General features: G+C 47.3%; 1 pseudogene; it reads right to left on the reverse strand.

Moving 5' to 3' along the window:
* Positions 1–747: 747 nt before the first annotated feature.
* On the reverse strand, positions 748–886 carry LOC147962629 (small nucleolar RNA Z247; annotated as a pseudogene).
* Between the last annotated feature and the right edge of the window lie 10,180 nt (positions 887–11,066).

The following is an 11,066-nucleotide window of genomic DNA, read 5'->3' on the forward strand; positions in this document are numbered from 1 at the left end:
CGAAATAACTGCAGAGTCCTCCGCCACAGAAGATCCATCCATGCTCGATGCAGGCGCAGGAGAATCCGATCCAGATGTACCGGATCCAACGCGGATGCTGTCGGCATCATGTAGTGTGCCTGATTGGCTGGCACGAGGAGCGAGGCGGATGCTGCTCCTCGCCCGTGACGTGCCTGGCTGGTCAGCCAGACCTCCTAGAGGAGACCATGCCACTTGGCGGCTCGATAGAGGCGCGTGACTCGCTCTGGGTCCATCGGGCACGGAGCGCACTTCCAGGCCCCTCCTTGCGGGCCCGCGGCTGGACACGTGGGACGTCGCGGATGGCTCGCCTCCTCCTGAGGCGGATACGGTGCTGCCAGTGCTAGCTGGCGCGTCAGACGAGGGGAAATCAACCCCGGGATCGCTGCTGTCAGGATCAGCTACAACACCTGAATCTGCATTGTGTTCCGCGCATGTTCGCTGCATAAAATCATGATATACAATGGGATTTCCAGCAAAATTAATAGCAGGATTTTTATGAAGATTATGAAGATTAACCGAAGGATCAGCTATTTGTTCCTCCATTGCCGCGGCCACCGCCACGACCTTGGCCACGGCCACCGCCCACGTTGTCTCGCCCGGCTCCATAGCGACCGTCGTTGCCACCACGGCCTCCGCCACGGTTGGGTCCGCCATGCCCTCCACGGGAGACGGCATTGGCAGAGGAGTGAGAGGACTGACCGCCGCCCTCAAACATGGCCAGCCTACTTTCATAGTTGATGAGCTGCGAATAAAGCTCGCTCACCTTGATGGACTCAGTTCGGGCGCAGATGGTAGAGACGAAGGACATGTAGTCGAAGTCGAGTCCTGCAAGGATGTAGGACACCATGTCCTCGTCGGTGAGGGGCTTCCCGGCAGATGCCATCTCATCGCCGAGCAATTTCATGCGCTCGATGTACTCGGCCACCGTCGAGTTGTCCTTCTTCGTCATGGAGAGGGCAATCCTCGTATTGATGATGTGCGCCTGAGTCTAGGAGATAAAGATCTCCGTGATGGCGACCCATGCTTCGGCCGCCGTGTTGCAGTGTGCACCGTGGATCATAACGGGTGTTGAGATTGAGTCGAAGATGATGCTCAGCACCTGGGAATCTCGGGCCCTGTCGATGTCGTACGCCGGATTGGGCACGTCGGTGGGCTTGCCGTCCTTGTCGGAGAGCTTCTGGGCCAGCTGCTCCCTCTCTGCACTAGTAGAAAACATGGCTATGGTCCAGGCCGGCTCAGCCCATTAGTCCCGGTTCAGTCTAGAACCGGGACCAATGTGGGCATTGGTCCCGGTTCGGGAGCCCAGGGGGCCGGCCGGGCCACGTGGGCCATTGGTCCCGGTTCGTCTGGACCTTTTGGTCCCGATTGGTGCGACGAACCGGGACCAATGGGCCTCGCTCCTGGCCCACCACCATTGGTCCCGGTTGGTGGCTTGAACCGGGACCAAAGGCTTCCCTTTAGTCCCGGTTCAAGTCATCAACCGGGACCAATGAGGTGCCTATATATACCCCCTCGCGCAAGAGCAGAGCACAGTGCTCTGTTTTTTCTGGCCGAGGGGGAGAGGGCTTTGTGGTGCTCTAGCTCACCTCCTATGCACATGAGGTGTTCGATGGAATGCCCGAGCCACACTACTTAAGCTTTCTCCTCTCGAAGCTCGACCTCCAAGCTCCATTTTCCTCGAGATTTGTCTAGATTTAGCGGTCCGTCACGCCCCGTCCCCGTCTTCACCGCCGTCGATCACCCGCGCCGATCTCATCACCGACACCACCGTGGTGAGCCTCTTGTTCTTATCTTCTTTCTGAAAGGAAAAATATTCTTACTTGTATGTTTAGATAGATACTTGTATCATTTTCTTACATTTATTATTGCATCTTATATAGTGCGATGGTTTTGGTATCCGCCCCCGTCGGCCCTCGTCCTGTCTATGATTCGGATTTGGTATGTATATTATCTTTATAACTATTGGTTCATTTATTGTTTATGAAAATTATGCCGACCAAAGTGACATAGATTTTCTTTATCTAGGATGTATGTGAATCGGAAATGCCAACCGACCCTATTGTCGAGAGGTTAAATTTAGTTGAAGAAGAAAACAATTTGTTGAAGGAAAAAATAAAAAAAATTGAGGAGGAGAAGATGATATTGGAGTTGCATGTTGCGGACGTCGTCGATGATCACAAGATCAAGATGGACGCAATGCGCTTGAAGATTAGAAAGATTAGAAAATATGTCATTCATACCGAGGCTTGGTATCATTATGCCGTTGGATCAATTGTTACCTTGGTTGCGATTATGATCGCATTTGTTTTCACATTGAAATGTTTTACATAGTTTCAATGTATGGTTTAATTAATTAGATGCTCTGGAGAGCTATATGTTATTAGATGAGAACTATGTATGCACTTTGGTTTTAATGTGATGATGAACTTCTATTAATTTGGACACTTAATTATATATAATCCACGCAGATGAACCGGCAATGGATGTACGGTGACAGACACACCCGCGAGTACATTAAGGGCGTGCATGAGTTTCTCGATGCGGCTGAGGCAAACAAGCAGAATGGTTTTATGTGTTGTCCATGCACAGAATGTTGGAATACGAGGTCTTACTCTAACCGGAAAATCCTTCACTCCCACCTGCTTTACAAGGGTTTCATGCCACACTATAATGTTTGGACGAGGCACGGAGAAATAGGGGTTATGATGGAAGACGGCGAAGAAGAAGAGTACGATGACAACTATGTGCCCCCTGAATACGGTGATGCTGCAACGGGGGGAGCTGGTGAAGATCAAGAGGAACCAGACGATGTGCCCAATGATGCTGTCACGGGTGAAGCTGCTGAAGATCAAGAGGAACCAGACGATGTGCCTGATGATGATGATCTCCGCTGGGTCATTGTCGATGCAAGGATGCAATGCATTAGTCAAAAGGAGAAGCTGAAGTTCGATCGCATGTTAGAGGATCACAAAAAAGGGTTATACCCCAATTGCAAAGATGGCAACACAAAGCTCGGTACCGTACTGGAATTGCTGCACTGGAAGACAGAGAATGCTGTGGCTGACAAAGGATTTGAGAAGCTACTAAAAATATTGAAGAAGAAGCTTCCAAAGGATAACGAATTGCCCGACAGTACATACGCAGCAAAGAAGATCGTATGCCCTCTAGGATTGATGTGGTATTCTCCTATAATACCACGGTTGAAACGTCTGTTCAGAAACGAAGAGCATGCCAAGTTGATGCGATGGCACAGTGAGAACCGAAAGAAAGATGGGAAGTTGAGAGCACCCGCTGACGGGTCGCAGTGGAGAAAAATCGAGAGAAAGTACTGGGATGAGTTTGCAAAGGACCCAAGGAATGTATGGTTTGCTTTAAGCACGGATGGCATTAATCCTTTCGGGGAGCAGAGCAGCAATCACAGCACCTGGCCCGTGACTCTATGTATGTATAACCTTCCTCCTTGGATGTGCATGAAGCGGAAGTTCATTATGATGCCAGTTCTCATCCAAGGCCCTAAGCAACCCGGCAATGAAATTGATGTGTACCTAAGGCCATTAGTTGAAGAACTTTTACAGCTGTGGAATGGAAACGGTGTACGTACGTGGGATGAGCACAGACGGGAGGAATTTAACCTTAAGGCGTTGCTATTCGTGACCATCAACGATTGGCCCGCTCTCAGTAACCTTTCAGGACAGACAAACAAAGGATACCACGCATGCACGCACTGTTTAGATGACACTGAAAGTATATACCTGGACAAATGCAGGAAGAATGTGTACCTGGGCCATCGTCGATTTCTTCCGACCAACCATCAATGTCGAAAGAAAGGCGAGCATTTCAAAGGCGAGGCAGATCACCGGAAGAAGCCCGCCATGCGCACCGGTGATCACGTGCTTGCTATGGTCAATGATTTACACTACGTAATCTTTGGAAAGGGTCCCGGTGGACTAGCTGTTCCGAATGACGCTGAGGGACACGCACCCATGTGGAAGAAGAAATCTATATTTTGGGACCTACCCTACTGGAAAGACCTAGAGGTCCGCTCCTCAATCGACGTGATGCACGTGACGAAGAACCTTTGCGTGAACCTGCTAGGCTTCTTGGGCGTGTATGGGAAGACAAAAGATACACCTGAGGCACGGGAGGACCTGCAACGTTTGCACGAAAAATACGGCATACCTCCGAAGCAGTATAAAGGTCCTGCCAGCTACGCTCTTACGAAAGAAGAGAAAGAAATCTTCTTTGAATGTCTCCTCAGTATGAAGGTCACGACTGGCTTCTCGTCGAATATAAAGGGAATAATAAATATGCCAGAGAAAAAGTTTTAGAACCTAAAGTCTCATGACTGCCACGTGATTATGAGGCAACTGCTTCCGGTTGCATTGAGGGGGCTTCTACCGGAAAACGTTCGATTAGCCATTGTGAAGCTATGTGCATTCCTCAATGCAATCTCTCAGAAGGTGATCGATCCAGAAATCGTACCAAGGCTAAGGAGTGATGTGGTGCAATGTCTTGTCAGTTTCGAGCTGGTGTTCCCACCATCCTTCTTCAATATCATGATGCATGTCCTAGTTCATCTAGTCGACGAGATTGTCATCCTGGGGCCCGTATTTCTACACAATATGTTCCCCTTTGAGAGGTTCATGGGAGTCCTAAAGAAATATGTCCGTAACCGCGCTAGGCAAGAAGGAAGCATCTCCATGGGCCATCAAACAGAGGATGTTATCGGGTTTTGTGTTGACTTCATTCCTGGCCTTAACAAGATAGGTCTCCCTAAATCGCGGTATGAGGGGAGACTGACTGGAAAAGGCACTCTTGGAAGAGACTCAATAATATGCAGGGACGGATATTCTTGGTCTCAAGCACACTACACAGTTCTACAGAACTCTACCTTGGTGACCCCGTATGTCGATGAACACAAGAACAGTCTGCGCTCCAAACACCCGGAGCAATGCGACGACTGGATTACATGTGAACACATCGGGACTTTCAGCAGTTGGTTGGAAACACGTCTCAGAGGTGACAACACTGTTTGTGATGAGTTGTACTTGTTGTCCAGGGGACCATCTTTGACTGTATTGACTTACAAAGGATACGAGATAAATGGGAATACATTTTACACGATCGCCCAAGACCAAAGGAGCACCAACCAAAACAGCGGTGTCCGCTTTGATGCAGCAACCGAGAGCGGAAAGGACACATATTATGGTTACATAGTGGACATATGGGAACTTGACTACGGACCTGATTTTAAGGTCCCTTTGTTTAAGTGCAAATGGGTCAATCTTTTAGGCGGCGGGGTACAGGTAGACCCACAGTAAGGAATGACAACAGTGGATCTGAAAAATCTTGGGTACACTGACGAACCGTTCGTCCTAGCCAATGATGTGGCACAGGTTATCTATGTGAAGGACATGTCTACCAAACCGAGAAAAAGAAAAGATAAGGGAGCGAATACATCATATGATGAGCCAAAGCGCCACATAGTTCTTTCAGGAAAAAGGGACATCTTGGGAGTGGACGGCAAGACAGACATGTCTGAAGATTATGAGAAGTTTCATGTCTGAAGACCCAAGCATCCTGATAAACAATGAAGATTATCCATGGTTACGGCGCAATAAGCAAATGACACAAGCGAAGAAAAAGTGAAGACTTCCTCCCGCAACTATTATGATGATACCATGCCAAATTTGTAACAGACGAACATGCTACCATTGTCCGTTTTGTACATGCACATGCTATGTGGGTGAAATTATGATATCATCCCAACTTTCAACTTTTTCAGAATTCATTTGAAATGCTTTCATGTCTTATGGTTCGAAACTTTGATACTTCGAAAGTGATTGTCCATTTTGTACACAAAGTGCATCAAGTTTTTGTCGTAACCCTCTCTACTTTTTGGAACATGCTATGTGGGTGAAATGATGATACCATGCCAACTTTCAACCTTTTCAGAGTTCATTTTGAAATGCTTTCCAATTTCAGAGTCATTTAGCTCAAAGGATGAATTAATAGCAAACAGAATAAACTAAAAAACTTTTATGAAAATAAAAACATCAATTAAAATATTATGTTATGATCAACTAAAATAAAACTATAATATTCTTCAATAGCAAAAAGAATATAATTTTTGTGACCTAAAATCAAACTATAAGTATTTAATTGTAAGTATAAATAAAAAATAAATAGCAAAGAAGAAAAAAATCTATTTTTATAGTAAAGTTATTCATAAACTAGTGATTCACACAAATTTTAAAAAATTCAAATTTAAACTATTTAAAATTTAAAACTAATGGCACTAACAGAAAGTTTATAATTTTTGTGACCTAAAAGCAAAAAGAAATCACTAAAAAACTGTAAGTATTTAGTTGTAAGTAGAAATAAAAAATAAATAGAAAAAAATTCTATTTTTATAGTATAGTTATTCATAAACTAGTGATTCACACAAATTTTTAAAAATTCAAATTTAAACTATTTAAAATTTAAAACTAATGGCACTAACAGAAAGTTTATAATTTTTGTGACCTAAAAGCAAAAAGAAATCACTAAAAAACTGTAAGTATTTAGTTTTAAGTAGAAATAAAAAAATAAAAAACCAAAAAAATGTAGAAATATAAAAGAAAAAACCAAAAAAATGCCTCCTACTAGGCCTCCACGGCCTAAATACGACTAGAAACCCTACATGGGCCAGGATTCAGGCCCGCAGAAGGCCCAATAGGCCCACAGGCAGTAGCAAGTTTAGGCCCGAAAGCCTGCATTAGAGAGGAGCTCGAATGGGGAGGCACACCAGCGCTTATAAACTAGTGCCGACGCCCTTCAGCTAGCGATGTGGGACTAAACTTTTGGGTGCGGGGCAGCACAAGGCCATTGGTCCCGGTTGGTGGCACCAACCGGGACTAAAGGGGGCATTGGTCACGGTTCGTGGCACCAACCGTGACCATTGCCCCCCTTTAGTCCCGGTTGGTGCCACCAACCGGGACCAATGGCCTTCGCTTCCCGCCCTTTGGGCTGCCGAAAAGAGGCCTTTGGTCTCGGTTGGTGGCACCAACCGGGACTAATGCCCACCTTTGGTCCCGGTTGCTGCCACGAACCGGGACTAAAGGCTCTGCTATATAAGCCCACACTTTGGAAATTTTCGCCAACTGCTCCATTCCCCATCGCCGACGCTGCCAGGCTGCTCGTCCTCCTTGTCGCCGTCGCCGCGCCCTGCCCCGTCGCCGTCGCTGTGCCCTGCCCCATCGCCGTTGCCGTCGCCGCGCCCCGAGCCCCGCCTCCTCGATCGTCCTCCTCGTCGCCGTCGTCCGCCCTGCCCCGAGCCCCGCCTCCTCGATCGTCCCCGTCGCCGTGTGCCGCCCCGAGCCCGCGGCCGTCCCCGTCGCCGTGTGCCACCCCGCCCCGAGCTCGCTGCCGTCCGCCCTACCCCGAGCCCCGCCTCCTCGATCGTCCCCGTCGCCGTGTGCCGCCCAGAGCCCGTGGCCGTCCCCGTCACCACGTGCCGCCCCGCGCACGCCGTCCCCGTCGCCGGCATCCCCGAGCCCGCCGTAGCTCCTTTCCCGTCGCTGGCCTCCTCTCCCCATCGCCGCCTGCCCCCAGTGAGCTCCCCCCTTTCCCATCCCCGTCGCCGACGATGCCACCCATTGCCGCCGCTGCTCTCTGTTCATATATGCAAAAGTTACATTTTTAGAAAATCATCTATATATGTTCAGAAAAGTTCTATATGAATGTGGCTATATATATATATATATGTTCAGAAAAGTTCTATATGTATGTGGCTATGTATGTGTATGTGGCTATGTGAATATGCAAAGAAGAGGAGATGAAGAAGATGATATATTTTCTTATTCGTGGGTGTGTCGAGAGGGTCATCGATAACTTTAGTGAATTTTAGGTTATTTTCATTTTAGGTCATTTTAGGTCGTGGGTGTGTCGAGAGGGCGGCCAAGGGGTCGAGGGTCGTCGAACATGAGAGGGGGGATGATAGATGATGATGAGGGGGGGAGGGGGGACGTCGGACATTCATGAGAGAGGCGGGGAAGAAGGGGAAGAAGAGGGAGAAGAAGAGGGGGTCGAGAGGGGGTCTAGGGTCGCCGAGGGGTCGAGGGTCATCGAACATGAGAGGAGGAAGAGGATAAAAAAGGAAGAGGAATAAGAAAAGAAAAAAGAGGAGAAGAAAGAATAGAGGAGAAGATCTCCTCTATTCTTTCTTCTCCTCTTTTTTTTCTTCTTCTTCCTCTTTTTTTATCGGGAACGAGGGTCGTCGAGGGTCGCCGAGCGGTAGAGGAAGAAGAGGATAAAAAAGAAGAGGAAGAAAAAAAAGAGAGGGGTCGACGGTCGCCTAGGGGTCGAGGGTCGAGAGGGGGTCTAGGGTCGCCGAGAGGGGAGAGAAAGACGAGGAGAAATAAATAAGAAGAAGAAAAAAGAAGAAAAAGAAGAGGAGAAGAAGAAAGGAATAGAGGAGAAGAAGAGAAAAATAGAATATATATTCTATTTTTCTCTTCTTCTCCTCCATTCCTTTCTTCTTCTCCTATTTTTTTCTTCTTTTTTTTCTTCGACACGTGGGGGGGGGGGTCGAGAACGTCGGACATTCATGACAGAGGCGAGGAAGAAGGGGAAGAAGAGGGAGAAGAAGAGGAGAGGAAGAAGAGGAAGTCTTCTCCTTTATTCTTTCTTCTCTTCTTTTTTCTTCTTCTTCTTCCTCTTTATTTTATCGGGAACGAGGGTCGTCGAGAGGGTCACCGAGCGGTAGAGGAGAAACCCTAAATAGAAAGTATCGTCGGTGTGAGATACATGTACCGTCGGTGTCGGACACTACATCCACATCCCACAAGTGGCGCGGGCTTCGACGCCCACGTCACTTGTGGGACGTGGATGTAGTGTCCGACACCGACGGCCACATGTATCTCACACCCACGATACTTGCTAGCTATTTAGGGTTTCCTCTACCGAAAAGAAGAGGAGAAATAAATGAGAAGAAGAAAAACAAAGAAAAAGAAGAGGAGAAGAAGAAAGGAATAGTGGAGAACAAGAAAATAGAATATATTCTATTTTCTCTTCTTCTCCACTATTCCTTTCTTCTTCTCCTCTTTTTTTTCTTCTTTTTTTCTTCGATCTTCTCCTCTAGCTATTCCTTTCTTCTTCTCCTCTATTTTCTTCTTCTTCTTCTTCTTCTTCTTATTCTTCTTCTTCTTCTTCTTAATTTGTATTGGGAACGAGGGTGTCGAGGATCGCCGAGGGGTCGAGGGTCGGGAACTAGGGTAGAGGGTCGAGGGTCGTTAAGGGGTCAAGGGTCGAGGGTTTCAGGGTCGAGGGTTCGAGGGTTCTATAGGGTCGAGGGTTCCAGCAGGGTCGTCTAGGGGTCGAGGGTTCCAGGATCATCGAGGGTTCGAGGGGTCGAGGATCGCCGAGGGGTCGAGAGAGGTTTCCTAGTGTCAAAGTATTGAAGAAATCCATGCCTTCATCATTAGCCGGAAGTAACCAGGGCATGTTGGTACGAAGTTCTGCAAAGTTGTTCTGGAATGGAGTCCCGGATAGAATAATCCGCCTTTTGGTATGAATTCAGCAAAGGCCTTCCAAATAGCGATATTCGGAAGGCTCTTGCTGAACTTTGTACCAAAAAGCAAATTATCCTATCTAGGACTCCGTTCCAGAACAACTTTGAAGAGCTTCGTACCATCATGCACATGTTACTTTCGCCTAATGATGAAGACATGGTTTTGTTGAATCCTTTGACACTACGCAACCTCCCGACCCCTCGGCGATCCTCTCGAACATGAGAGGAAGAAGAGGATAAAAAAAGAAGAGGAAGAAGAAGAAAAAAGAGGAGAAGAAAGAATAGAGGAGTTCTTCTCCTCTATTCTTTCTTCTCCTCTTTTTTCTTCTTCTTCTTCCTCTTTTTTTTATCGGGAACGAGGGTCGTCGAGGGACATAGATGTAGTGTCGTCGTTGTCGATATATACCCCCTCCCGGTAGCTTGCTATGATTAGGTAGCTAGTTGTACGTTTGGCACTAATATATCCATCTGTCATGTTTGAATAATAATTGCCATGTTGTAAATATTTGTAGAAACTATGGACACCGCCCGAGACGAAGCAAAAGAAGCGTTGTTGAGGGAGATAATCGCAGAAGGAAGTGATGTCGTCTCGTTGTTTCTCAACGACACCGATGGTCTGGAAGGAGAGGGTGAACAAGGTGACTACGGTGACCTAATGCCGGTGCAAGAAGAAGAACATGAGGATGGCTCCGGTGACCCAATGCCGGTGCAAGAAGGAGACCGTGATGACGGCTCCGGTGACCGAACAGAGTCCGGCCAGGTATATATATTAGTTAAGCCTATGCTGACTAGCTGATTGATGCATTCATTGTTTTGGTATGTAAACATATTAATTAAGTCTTTGTTCTTTTTTCTAGCCCTCCGGATCGAGCACAACTTTGGTAAAGAGACGAGGCCCGAAGAAAAAGTTGAGCTCGGATGAAAAGCTTGAGATCACAGCAATCGCGCCCGACGGCCAACCTATTGAACCCCTCCGGACAAAGAGCGCATTTGTTGCTCAGTGCGGGTTTCTGGTTAGGGACAAGATCCCGATAAGCATCCAGCAATGGTTTAAGCCGGCTATAGAAGACCCTGAGGTGTCTTATGTCAATGATATGCAAAAAAATGATCTTTGGACTGAGCTGAAGTCAAATTTCACCCTACCGCCAGAGGATAATCCAGAGAACCCAGTTAAAGAGAAATTAATCAAGTCTTTTGCTCTGAAGAGGATGGCAGAACTATTCAGGAGGTGGAAGAAAGAGCTGAATAAGTTTGTCGAAAACAATGAGACACCAGAATTCAAGGGCAGATATGAGAAGATCAGAGATCACTGGCCCGCATTTGTGGCCCACAAGACATCGGAAAAGAGTAAGAAGATGTCGGCGACAAACAAGCAAAATGCTGCGAAGAAGAAGCTTCACCATCGCACAGGGTCAGGTGGCTACCTCGTAGCGCGGCCTAAGTGGTCCAAGATTGAGAATGATCTGGTTCATAAAGGGATCGAACCAGAGACAAA

This window comes from Triticum urartu, chromosome 7A, assembly GCF_056163025.1.
Source record: "Triticum urartu cultivar PI428250 chromosome 7A, HENAU_Tu73, whole genome shotgun sequence".
Lineage (NCBI taxonomy): Eukaryota > Viridiplantae > Streptophyta > Magnoliopsida > Poales > Poaceae > Triticum > Triticum urartu.